Genomic DNA, 13941 nt, shown 5'->3' on the forward strand with positions numbered 1-13941 from the left:
GTTTACTTTACAAAATTGGTCCCTCATCCAGTACAAATCATTACAGAAATAGTGATATTTCACCAGTCACAGCTATATATATATATTTTTCAAGAAGAATGAAGAGAAGGAACAATTCTTTACAAAAATGAAGATATTAGGATGGGTAATAATGTACAAGGGAAAGTGTCTTGTGAAGGAGCTCAATGAAACAGATATGCATACAATTTCTTGTACATTATGAGGACATTATTACACATGTTTCTAAGTGTTTACTCAGTGGAATCTTTCACAGTTCCTCCTGTTGGACATGTCGGTGAATTCTGGCTCGTTGTCATAAAGATTTTCCAGTTTCACCTATATAATTCTCCTTGCATGTGGAACAGGTTATGCAGTATATTACGTTCCGCGTCTTGCAATTCATGTCTGCATTTACTTTGAATGTGTGTCCTCTCTTAAATTTTATTTGTTTGTTTCCATCTATATATTTGTAGATGTGGTTGCTGCAGATCCCACATCTACCATCTCCACACTCTTTTACAAAGAATTCGGTTTCATTCTCTGATGAGAATTTTGCTCTTGTCAGTTCTTTTTTTTCAGGTTTTTTTCTTGGCGCTTACTGTTTTTTATGCAATATTTGCTTAATAGGTTTCCCATTTTGGGGGTTTGTAGGACTATTGGTAAGTTTGAATGTACAATTTGAAACATGTTGTTAACTCCATGGTTGTGTGTGTTTATGAAAGGAATGATGTTTTCTTTGTTTTTCTTTATTGGAGTTCTGAGTTGTCTGATGTCCAGTTTCATTGCTCTTGAGATTCCGTTTTTTTATTAATTTGAGTGGGTATTTCTGTTCTAGTAGGAAGTTTTAAAGTTCATTTAGTCTTATTTGGCATGTTTGGGAGTCGGCCACTACTTTTTGAAAAATAACTTTTATTATTCCTCATCAAAACAGATGCGACTCCAGGTCATCAGTATGACTCGGGCTCATTACAGATTTCGCAGAAGATGATACATGCCAGCGAAATATGTATTAAGACGTGCGCACTCACAGGCGAAACTAAGAGTAGCATGCGAAAAAGAATAAGAATACATGACGGAGAGCCTAATGTGAGATTTGTTTGATACTCTGAATCCCCATCATACAACTACTACTACTACTACTACTACTACTACTACTACTACTACTACTACTACTGCTGCTGCTGCTTCTGCTGCTGCTGCTACTACTACTACTACTACTACTACTACTACTGCTACTACTACTACTACTAAATGTGCATGTGTATATACATATACATACATACATACATCCATCCACACACACACACACACACACACACACACACACACACACACACACACACACACATATATATTAATTTATGAATTAGAAGTACCGCACATAGCCAATGTATGCGTATTGCTTGTTCGCCGGAACGCTGCAGTTAGCGCATCGGGGATGACTCTCACAAAGCACTGGGTATTAAACGACCTGAAAGTCATAGACAGGCGAGACAACTCGCCCCTAATCCAATTTAGGAGTGATGGATATCGATATTTCGCTATTTTTGTTGCTGAATCGAACCCAGGATTAACTGAATCGCCAGGCTATGGCTATATGCAAATGATGTATAAAAACAAACTATTTGCTGGTATGCGACGTCGATGAATACGCACGAGTGATTTCAATTATGAATTAAAAGCAGCGCTAGTGTTGTAAACATTATTGACTTCACATACTCAATATATGTGTCTTACTTGTTCGGTGGTATGACTCCTTGAATGCGTTGGGTGTTAAAACACACTGAAAGTCACAGACGGACGAGACAACTCGCCCCTACCCCCATTCAAGAGTAATGTATAACGATATTTGTATGTAAAACGGGAGCCATAAACCCTACAATTAGTTATCCTTGTGATGACACTATGTCCAAATTTAGATATAATTGCCATTCCTTTATTCATATATATATAAAAAAACAATTGGATAAATTTAAGCTGGCAATTTTGAGAGTCAAAACGAACTTATTAAACTATATAATACCCCGATGCTGATCAACCAGTATTTAATTTTAAAATCTCTGATGTCAGGTTATATATGTACATATATCTTCGAGCATTCTTTTTTAAAATTGATAATGGATCTTACCTATAACTGTATTACATATTGAATCATAGAAGTACGTAACGCATACCTGTCTTACTCTGACCATTCCCTCATTATTGACAAACTGGAATATATTAATATCCTCGACTGGGGATATTTCTTCATTTTTACATCTCTCTGATTTCTTCCTCTGATGAGAGCATACTTAGCCTATGAAATCCTTACTCAATATTATGATCCACATACTTCTAGAAACAGCTGTGAGAGACACAATATTTTAAAAGTGGGTGTATGGTAAGAAACTTGCTTCCCAACCACATAGTTCCAGATTCAATCCCACTGCGTGGCACCTTGGGCAACTGTCTTCTGCTAAAGCCTCGGGCCGACCAAAGCTATGTGAGAAGATTTGGTAGACGGAAACTGAAAGAAGCCCATCGTATATATATATGTGTGTGTGTGTGTGTGTGTGTGTGTGTGTGTGTGCGCGTGTGTGTGTATATGTGTATGTTTGTGAGTCTGTATTTTCCCCCCTCACTATTGCTTGACAACCTATGTTGGTGTGCTTCCGTCTCCATAACTTAGCGGTTCGGCAAAAGAGCTGATAAAATAAGTACTAGGCTAACAAAGAATAAGTTCAGGGGTTGATTTGTTCTACTAAAGGCGGTGCTCTAGCATGGCCGCAGTCAAATGACTGAAACAAGTAAAAGAATAAAAGAATTATATATATATATATATATATATATATATATATATATATAGCGTGAGAGAGTTAGGGGTTGGGGGTTCAACCCACTAAGGGGTAGTATCTATCCAGTATACTGTTGGGAGGGTACCCAATTATTGCTACACTAGTGCTATCCTAGGTGCAATCAATGGGAGCGGGTAAAAGTGGAGGTTTTACCCACAATTTGTGTAACAATTAGAAAATGGAGGATAATATGCTGAACCCAACTACTCGCAGACGGTGTATCCCGTTGAATTCATTAGTTTAATTCATAGCAAAAGTGACAAAAAAAGGAAGAAAAGAAAAAGAAAGAAAGAACCAAAGCACAGGTGTCCATGGCAGACTATGTTATTTTGCCAACATGGTTTACATATAGAGGTACAAAGTACATAAGGAATTAGAGGATGAGCAGACGTTTAATCTTACAGCTGTTTCGGCCTAGTTTTAGCAAGCCCCATTCTATCCGAATATTCCTTTCCGGAGTGATTATCGGATGACGTTTTGAAATGGGGTTACATGCCCGAACCTCTAGGCCTCTTCAGATATTCACAAAGGGTTACATACAAATGTAGAGCAAGAGGTAAAAACAGAGGTGTGGTAGAGACCAGAAGAAAAACAACAGCAAAAATAAGATAGAAATAAAAATAAAAAATAAAATTGAAATCAAAATATAAATAAAAATAAAAATAAAAATAAAAATAAGGGTACAGCAGGAAAAAAAAAATAATAATAAAGAATACATAAATGAAGGTATAGCATGTGGGACATGCAAAAATATAAAAAAGATATATGTCAAAAAAACCCTTAAAAATACAAGGCACTCAAAAAGCCTACAAACACTATAGATAGGTCGCTATAGGCACTCCAATGCACATCTATATGTGTGGGTTCGTGTGCACAGCCTTACTCGGATGTCCCCTTACTCTCATGTGTGCATATACAAGTTTTTATAAGCAAACATTCCACCACATACGTTGTTTGTGGTATCAGCTCTATTAGCCGTATCTAGAAAGCTGTAAGTGTTTTTTAGAAAGGAAGTTTTGTTGAGTGTGTGTGTGTCATTTCTGTATATATTGGAAGGTTCTATGTAGAAGATCATTTTATACAAGTTATTAATGTTCTAGTAGCAATAACAGTGATGGTGACGATGATGGTGACAACAACAACAACAACAACAACAATAATATGCCAAACTTTCAAACTTAGCGGTGTAAGATATCCTGTTGCCTCTTCCAACGGCTCTACCATTCTGCTGCTAATGGGGGAGGGTTAATTACTACCGTTAACTTCCTCCTTCCAATTGGGCAACTATTGTTTTAAACTGCCTACGCTTAGCTACGGTTGGATAGCCACTGGCCGGTCAAGATGCTAGCCTGCCTGTGCCCCCCCCCCCACACGCGCGAGCTATGTATATCCCCCCGTACTCACGCTCATGCGTGCGTGTATGTAAATACATATGTATGCGCGCAGCCACACATCTCTTAGTTCTATAGCCACAACAGTAACAATGAGGATAAATACATTCTCATCTATACATATCCAGATATACATCCTTATACGCATTATGTCCCCTCACATATACCCATACTTATTCATACATACACAACTGTGTGGCCAACTATCATTACATCCGTATGTACACAACTACATACCTACCTACATACTCACCTATACATATACACATACATAAATACACACACACACACACAAATAGATGTACACACACGCACACATACTTATACATGCATACACACACACATATACCTATACCCACACATATACATACACATATACATATACATACATCCATATAGATATCCACATCCACATACGCACATGCACGTACATACATCCACGCATATATATATATATGTGTATATATATATAAATTAATAGTTATCGCCAAGCCAACATGGCAGTCCCAAAATTAGGACGAAAGCTGCCGTGAATTAGCTCCAAGAAGCCATCGCCTCTAGCTAGCTATGTGACACACGAAACCTGTGTCCTTTATAACCTTCGAACAGGGGAGGTCAGCAGTGTCCCCCTGCTGGTTTGGCATCTGCAGACTAGTTTCAGGGTGTTGCCCCCTGTTCGAAGGTTATAAAGGACACAGGTTTCGTGTGTCACATAGCTAGCTAGAGGCGATGGCTTCTTGGAGCTAATTCACGGCAGCTTTCGTCCTAACTTTGGGACTGCCATGTTGGCTTGGCGATAACTATTAATTTCCAGTACCGCTGCCGTAGTCTCCTTTAGAGAGACTTAGAAATATTAATAACTCCATTTCTGAAAACCAGTGGATAGATTCCACTGAAATTAGATAAATAACCTTCGAGCAGATAGTCAGCAGCGCCGCCTGGCTAGGGCTTGGCTGCTCTGCATTGACAAGGGGCAACACCCTGAAACTAGTCTGCAGATGCCAAACCAGCAGGGGGACACTGCTGACCTCCCCTGTTCGAAGGTTATAAAGGACACAGGTTTCGTGTGTCACATAGCTAGCTAGAGGCGATGGCTTCTTGGAGCTAATTCACGGCAGCTTTCGTCCTAACTTTGGGACTGCCATGTTGGCTTGGCGATAACTATTAATTTCCAGTACCGCTGCCGTAGTCTCCTTTAGAGAGACTTAGAAATATTAATAACTCTATTTATATATATATATATATATATATATATATATGTATTACCTTCCCACTCCACCCCATCCAATTCCTTACACCCACCACCCACCCCTACCCACATACTCCATCCTACCCACAGACCCCTACCTCTACCCCACACTCCACCCATGCCTTCTCCACCTCCCAACACCCTCACATCACACCACACCAATACCCTCGCATCACACCACGCACACCACACCAATACCCTCGCATCACACCACGCACACACTACAACTGACCAACTACTTTCTCCCTTTCTCCCTTCCCCCATTTTCACACTACATACGTCAAGATCACCAGCATTCTACCTCCCACACACAGCCCCTCGTTCCCGATCACCGTTTGTTATCTCCCCCTTTCTTAGCTCTCCTGAAATAAGAATTTCTAATTTCCGGTCAGTCATTGTTATGATCGGCCATTATTATGATTGACCGTTGACTGAACACTATTCAATTTTTTTTCTCCGTGTTTTTTCTCCTTGTCTCCGTATTCTTTCTGTTGAAGAGCGTAGCTCGAAACGTCAAAGACTTTCCGTATTCCCGAGCGTCATACTAATATATACGTTTGTTATTTACACCACCTGTCCTCGTCTGTTGTTATTTTTTGTATATTCTCCCATATATATATATATATATATATATATATATAATTGCCAACCAAGTGTGGCGCCTTATACGGGACAGTGCTACTGACGTTTAAAGACCCAGGAAAACATCTCTTTTTTATGCTGGTTAACGACACAGATTCTGTGTCCGATTAGTATTTGCGAGGGGAGGTCAACGCACTTATAAAAAACACGTACCTGTTATAAGTAACTCGTCGGACTCAAATGGCTGAAGGCGCATAACCTCATTACTGCTTTGTTTTAGAGTGTGCTTCTTTTTCGGATATATGAACTGCTGGTAATATACACGCATACATACATACACACACACATACACACACACATACAAACATACATACAAACATACATACAAAAATACATACATACATACATACATACACACATGAATGCATACATGTATGTATGTATGTATGTATGTATGTATGTATGTATCGAGTCATTAAGCATGAAATGTACGATTTTCTTATGCATCAAATTTGGCAGTCGTTAACTCTAATGTTTTATCCTGGCAATTCTTTGTTTTACAACATAGAAGAGTTACATCATCACTTTTCAAACTGCAATTCATGGTGTGGGATTATATTGTGAGTTTTCTCTTGTAAATCAGTTTTTGTGAACCCATGGAGACATCAAAACTTCATGTTGTTTATGAGTTCCGTCGTTGAACCCATGCACTCCAGACAGCTTGAAACATCAATGAGGTGTTTGGTGAAGATATGGCGAATGAGCGCACTGTACGTCGAAGATTTGAGAAGTTCCGGTCTGGTGACTTTACTCTTGAAAATCAGTCCCGTGATAGACCTGAGGCCAAGAAAGATAACGATGAGCTGGAGACTGTAGTGGAAACGGATACATTTCAAACTAAGCTTGAATTAGCATCAAAGTTTCATGGTTCGGTTCCAACTGTATTGAACCAGCTGAAACAAATCGGAAAGTTAAAGAAGCTGGACAAGTGAGTGCCACAGAACGAGCATTAAATGACACGAGTGCCACAGAACGAGCATCAAACGAGCATCAAATGACGTCTTCTTGAAACTTGCAGTTCCTTGCTGTCACGGCATAAAAGCGAACCATTTTTGCGTCGTATTGTTACGTGTGATGAAAAATAGATTCTTTTCAACAATAGCAAGCGTTCTGCACGGTGGTTGGATAGAGATGAAGTGCCAAAACACAATCCAAAAAGGAATATTCACCAAAAAAAAATGGTATTTGTTTGGCTGTCCAGCGCTGGTGTCATCCACTACAGTTTCATGAGAGCTGGTAAATCAATTACAGTGGATGTATATATCAACCAATTGGTTGAAATTATGAGTGAACATGCAATTCAACAACTGAGATTGGTCAACAGAGACAGGCCAATTCTCTTGCAAGATAATGCTCGACCACATGTTGCACAAAGAACGCTACTCAAGTTATAGGAACTGAACTTGGAAGTACTCTGTCATCCACCATATTCTCCAGAACTTGCATCAACTGACTATCACGTTTTCCAGGCATTAGACAACTTTTTACAAAGAAAAAATTTCAAATCTGAAGGTGCGAAAACTGCCTTTCGTGATTTCATCACCTTTTGCTCTCCAGAATTCTTCGCTGCCGGCATAAATAAGCTATCGATAAAATGGCAAAATTGTGTTGATAATTCAGGTACTTACTTTGAGTTTTGTTCAGATAAAGTAGAATAAACTTTCAGTACAAAATCAGACATTTCATACTTAATGACCTGATATGTATGTATGAACATGCATGAACATGTATGTATGTATGTATGTATGTATGTATGTATGTATGTATGTATGTATGTAGGTATGTATGTATGTATGTATGTATTACAAGAAACCCTATCAAATATGAAGCATTTTAAAGAATATACTGCTAGCCTAACCTCATTTTTGACGCATACAAAATAAAAATTATTTAACGAAAAGAAAAAGATTATAAAATTGTTCACAATCTGCGTAAGAGTAGTTTAAAAATTTTTTTTTTTTTTAGAAAGGACCACACTGTCAAAAGATCACATATTTCCAGTTGTGAAAGAGTTATCATTCAAAATGACGTCCTTACAAATGTCATGAGCTTTATAAACATCATGAGTGATGTTTATAGAGACCGGAAATGTCAACTATTAACATTGTTAGATTTTTTTCAAACTCTAACTGCGCGCGCGCATGATTATGGCTTTGCAAAGATAACAACGGAATTGAACAATTTTTATTCTTATATTGTAGAATTCTCTCTTCCTCTTCTCTCTCTCTCTCTCTCTCTCTCTCTCTCTCTCTCTCTTTTTTCTCTCTGTTTTATTTTTTTCTTCTCTTCTCTCTTTCTCCATGTACTGTTCTTTTCTTGAATCCTTTGACTCCACATAATCCTTTATAGGTCAATATGTACCACCTGAATATATTGAAAATCATGCTTGAATGGATACAGCATTTGTTTCCTGTTTGTAAGAATATTTGAGACAACGTTGCGCAATTCAGTGAACTGTAGTCATTATTCTGTGTGTTTGTGTATATTTGCATGTAGTGTATGTACGTGTGTGCGTACGTGTTAGTGCTCATCATGTGTATGTGTGTGAATCTGTGATTTTATCTGTTTTTGTAATGTTACAAACTACAATCATGTATGTATTGTTGTTTGATGTGTACGTATGCGTGTTTTTGTGTGTCAATCTGTTTGTGCGTATGGATATGTGTAAGCAAGAGAGCGAAATATGTATGTGTGTAATTATAAATGTAAGTGTATATAATTGCATATATGAAGTTTTCAGTACATGAAACGTTTTTTCTTATCAAAGATTGTTTGCATTTTAAATACGAAGTACATACACGTGAATATACATATATATTCCTACTCTAGGCACAAGGCCTTGAAAATTTGCGGGGAAGGGAGCTAGTCGATTTTGTCAACTCCAGTGCATAACTGGTACTTATTTCATCGACCCCGAAAGGATGAAAGCAAAGTCAACCGCGGCAGAATTTGAACTCAGAATGTAGCGGCAGGCGAAATACCGCTAAGCATTTTGCCAGGCATACTAACGATTCTGCCATACGAATAAATAGGTTCAGATGTAACACATAGTCACGAATACACACACACACACACACACACACACACACACACACACACACACACACACACACACACACACACACATAAAATTCTATAAGCACACACACATGTAGGCATATAACGTGTTTAGCATATATATAAGCGACGAGATTACTCTACACCCCCTCGGCAGATTTTCTTGTACAACAGTCATATAACCGACTACTAGTAGTTTCGAAGAATATGTCATGATTATATTAATATATATCGAGGATGGTGGATTAAATCAGATTGCCTTCATCTTCTTACTTCTAATGTATGTTTGTGACTCCCTATTTTATACGAGCGCACGGAGAAGCCATTTCTAGCTAGTGCATCATTATAGCATAGGCCACCCTTGAAATCGTCCACATCGGAAGATAGGTTAGAAACTCGAAAGTACTAACTGCAAGATACCAAGTTATGCTCTATTGGGTTAATTCTTGTGTATGTATAACTGTATAAAACCACTAATGAGAATCTGTCTTGCTAGTTCATGGGGACAGAGTTCCATTTATTTACCAAATTTTGTCTGAACAGTACAGTATGTACTGGACGTGCGTGAAACTTTGAGAGACAACAGTGCAGTGAATGTTTAACAGAATTTAATATCTATACGTGTGTGTGTGTGTATGTGTGTGCGTGCGTGCGCGCGTGCGCGTGTGGCATAGAATTTTATAACATTAAGTATATTCACACACGCATACGCATACACATATGTACATATAAATTTGTGGATAAAATAAGCTACAAAGACTTAATTTGCCGTGAAGTATGAAGACTCAATATTTTGGACACTTGTTTCTGTTCGGAGGGAATGATTATAGAGTCTATATACAACAGATACTAAAAATGAGAAACTGAAGAGCAACGTGGAAAAAAAAGAAGGGAGAGAAAGGACATTGTGAATAGTGGGAAGAGATGTGAGTATGTGGGAAATCAAAGATGAGAGGAGGAAGAGTAGTAACTGATAACAGCGGGAGAAGTTTATAGTGCTACTGTTACAAAGTGAAGGAGCGTGGCTTAGTTGTTAGGGGGATGCACTCACTATCGCAAGATTATGGGTTTTATTCCCGGACTGATTGGTGTGATTTGTTCTTGAGCAAAACACTTCATTTCACGTTGCTCCAGTCCACCCAGCTGTAAATGAGATACCATGCGATGGACTGACGTCCCGCCCGGAGTGTTGTTGTAATTTCGGTCATGGAAACTGAGTAACCGTCCCTTTGCGTTCTAAGACTCGATGCAATAATGCTCAAGGAAGCTTACTTTACTTCTTTTTATAATTTACTTTCACAACTCCTTCATTCAATATAAAACAAATATGAAGCAAAATAACAATCACATGTATACACTCACATGCATACGCACCCTCTAGCTCACACACTCTCGCACATACAGATAACATTGTTCTTTAATTGAGATGAAATGTTTGCAACATATTTGAAAGTGAGATAAAACTGTACTAGGAATCCTTTGTCTGGTGAAGTTCTTTAAACACTTCATGGTATCCTCATTGTGTTATTTAATGGAAGATATTGCCGAAAGAAGAATGGATAAATACAGTTCCTCTCAAACACTACAGCTATTTAGAAAACAACTAGGAGGTTCATCTTGTTATTGTTTTGTTTTCTGCTCCATACTTGTTGGTTCATTGAAACTATTCTTTGAAACATCTCTCTCGCAAATTCTATTTTTACAATCCAGCATATAAAGTACAAAAGATAATACAAAAGTTCGTTTTTTTTTTTAACACTAGAGGCTTGAATGAGCCTAGGGTGAATTAATAGATGCCATTGTCAATATTGTGAGCCAACTAAATAAAAAAATCCCAGTCTTCGTTGACGAAACAGTGTTAAGGATATCACTTTATGTTGTTTTTCTAATATCTCTCCTATATCTTTTCTGATATTTTTGTTTTCACTCTCTACACTTTTTCTCCTCTGTCTCTTATTCATCGTTTTTCCCCACTTTTCTTTCTCTTGCTCTTTAATAACTTCACTTTTCTTTCACAATATTCAGCTGGAGGGTGCCCCACAATATCCTGCACCATTTATCTGAAATACCAGGCTTTGTGGCTATTCGAAGCTAATTAGTACTCTTGTTAAATCCCAAGTCAATCCAAATTGATCATACTTTTCTTCAAAAGCATTCCATCTTGTTTTTAGGTACTGTGTAGCCTAGACTCTAATTACCTAATGTGTTCTTTTCAAGACACTAGGGTCAGTGACGAATCAACAGTCTGAAAGCCTTGAAGTTTGAACTGTAATTAAGGCCTCTTCGCAACCAGGAACAATAGAACAACATCCAACAAGGTTCGAAAGGCCTTACTGAAGGACTTCAGGGTTCGAAGGGTACTGGATGAAGCCCTCGGAAATGTGGCCATGAAGTGAGATTATTTCCACCTCGTGCGAAGTCCGGTTAATCGCTGTTATCTTCTGTAAAGGTATTGGCCTATGGTTAATCACTATAGTTTACCTTTCTGAATTTAACCACTACTCTCAGGTTTTGATTTTAGTTCGCCGTGCTGGGTTATGGCATATGTTAAACTAACTGTTGTAAATAAAATTACTGATACCTTATAATTTTCGAGTTAGAGGGAGAAAAATATGTGTGTGTATGTATAACTATGTATGTAGGTATGAATGTGTGTATATATAAGTGCGTGTGTATCTATATGTATATACATACATACGTACAAATACATATATATATGTGTATGTGTGTGTGTGTTTGTATGTGTGAATGATGTCTTGTAGAAAAGAAATTGCAAAAGCAACATTTAATAAAATCTTTATTTTTAATACGTAGGAATACATATATTACATGAAGCACATTTTGAGCAATACTATTTTTTTTTAGGGGAGGGGGTTCTAGCAACGTAAATTCATATACAAGTTGTCATAAGAAAATTTCCTTGCAATGTCATTTTCCGAAGACTATAGCTGAAGAATGTAAGCGCTCTTCAGTTACAGTAGACCAAAATTTCTTCTTTTAAATGGATGGCTTTGAGAAAGTTTCTTTCTGCTTCACAGTAAGAGATAAGCATTATTAAGCACAGCTCAAGTGCTGTTGTATTATTAGGCAAGATACTCATAAATAAACTTAAGATTTTCTCTGCATTACATTTCAGATGGTGCGTTTTATTCTATTCTGCGATTTTATAAGCTGCAAATATTTTCTGAATTAAAACATTTGTTTACTAAATTGATGGCCATCTTTGTAATACGATTAATATAAGTTTAATATTTTCCTCACCTGCAAGGAACTGGAACCTTTTACATCCTACTCATATGTGTCAATCCCCTTATATAAATCGATTACTAAACAATCATAGAGTTGATTTAGAACTATCTTAAATTTATCAGCTGTTCTCAAAGATGCAATACTCTATATGGAACACACACACACAAGCATACACACACATGCACACACAAGCATACACACACATACTAACTCACACATACATACATACATACATACATACTCTTCCCAGATTACAAGTTCAGGTTTATGCCTGTAATTATTGGGGCACTAGAATATGTAACACTCCGGCTAAGTGCCAATCTTGAGAAATTAGGCTTCTCAAAACCAGAAAGGAGAAAACTGATTCCAAGACTACAGATCGAACCCATCACTGGAACTGTTAAAATTTGTAAAACTTTCCAGAAGTTTATCATTTAAGTATATACGAGCATGTCTAGACATGCAACTATATGCATGAGAATACATACATAAGACAAAACAGACAAATCTGCACATGTACTGATTCCAAATACTGCATATATACATACATGCACAATTACCCTGTTGATGTTGAAATTTCAATGAAGGAGCCATGGGTCTAGGTTAGAAACCGGCTCTTTCTCTATTGGCAAGAATTTTGATATAAAACAGAATAATGACATACATACATACATACATACATGCATACATACATGCATACATACATGCATACATACATGCAAGCATACACACATACATACATACATACATACATACATACATACATACAAAATTTGTCTGTGTTAACTACATCCCAAAGATGGAGCCTTGTATCTTTGTTGGAACCCGGCTCCCTCCTCTGTGGAAGATTTATAATAATTACAAATAGAAGAGACATACATACTCTATATTCCATATAAAAATTTCCTTAAAATCTTGCGTTTGAAGTTTTCCGAATAACTTTAAGTCACATTTTCAAACGAAACTTTTGTTTCTATTTTATTGTTTACATCAAAACAGGGAGCTTGATGATTTTTACTTGTTCTGTTGAAATGTTAAATTAATATTTTCCTGCTTCAACAATATATACTATAAATTCGTTGCGTCTAGTTTACATTCTGGTTTACCTTATGAATCTTCCAAAATATTTTCGGGTTTTCAATTAACTTAACTGTTTCGTAGTCATGCAGATCATATAACTTATTCTTAAGATCTTTAAAGAAAATCTAGATTGTTTGTTCCTCTATATTCACAGAGATCAAGAAAAGAAAACATGGATTTCTTGCAAAATGCCATCATGTTCGACACCTTCATCAGTGTTTTATAATAATATTGTTTAAGACTATTAACAAAAATTATAAAGAAAGCTGAAAGGAAATTCAACAAAATTATAGGCGCAGGCGTGGCTGTGTGGTAGGAAGCTTGCTCCCCAATCACAAGCTTTGAGGTTCAAACCTTCGGCGAGAGTCTTCTACAAAACCTCGATACGACCAAAGCCTTGTGAGTGTACTTTATAGACGGAAACTGAAGGAAGCCCGTC

The 13941-nt window shown here is 37.3% G+C and overlaps 1 pseudogene; it reads left to right on the forward strand.

The window, feature by feature from the left end:
- The first annotated feature begins 6808 nt into the window (after positions 1–6808).
- LOC149132308 (histone-lysine N-methyltransferase SETMAR pseudogene) lies at positions 6809–7774 on the forward strand (annotated as a pseudogene).
- Positions 7775–13941: the final 6167 nt, after the last annotated feature.

The sequence above is a fragment of the Octopus bimaculoides genome, chromosome 16 (genome assembly GCF_046866305.1).
Source record: "Octopus bimaculoides isolate indiv1 chromosome 16, ASM4686630v1, whole genome shotgun sequence".
NCBI classification, from domain to species: domain Eukaryota; kingdom Metazoa; phylum Mollusca; class Cephalopoda; order Octopoda; family Octopodidae; genus Octopus; species Octopus bimaculoides.